This window comes from Papilio polytes, unplaced genomic scaffold (assembly GCF_000836215.1).
Source record: "Papilio polytes unplaced genomic scaffold, Ppol_1.0 DF823823.1, whole genome shotgun sequence".
Taxonomy (NCBI): Eukaryota; Metazoa; Arthropoda; class Insecta; order Lepidoptera; family Papilionidae; genus Papilio; species Papilio polytes.
The window spans coordinates 453,026-453,498 of NW_013525381.1; the positions used below are offsets into that span (position 1 = coordinate 453,026).

Consider the following 473-nt stretch of genomic DNA (forward strand, 5'->3'; position numbering starts at 1 on the left):
ATACTCAAAGCTTGCGAACGCAGGCTTCAGGTCGCAGTAAACTCTGACATGTCAAGCTTTGGACGTCGTGGACCACGGAACGCTTGCCTGCAAACTGCGCCACTATGGCATAATCGGGAACGCTCACGCTTTACTTACAGATTTACTAAAGCATCGGGAACAAGTTGTCATCGATAGAGGGAAGTAATCGGATGCCCTGTGCACGAGTGGGGGGTAGCTCAGGAGTCGTTAGTTACTAACTTCCTCTTTACTTGCTACTTAATGATCTGCCGGATAATGTAACTTCGGGCGAAACATTTATGTATGCGGATGACGTGGATGAACTCGGCTGCGCAATAGGTGGCGTAGTGACATCAGTGGAACGGCCTCGTAATGAATATTAACCACTTCGTCCATTTTGCAATGTCAACTAGTAAACACCGGGAACTATTGGTTTCAATATGTAATACTGTGATGCATATGCAAGTCATTTT

At 46.1% G+C, this 473-nt stretch overlaps 1 protein-coding gene across 1 annotated transcript in view; it reads right to left on the reverse strand.

The window, feature by feature from the left end:
* LOC106103322 (cytochrome P450 CYP12A2-like) overlaps positions 1–473 on the reverse strand; it is a 5,292-nt gene that overhangs the window by 1,636 nt on the left and 3,183 nt on the right. The gene's annotated exons all lie outside the window — the stretch shown is intronic.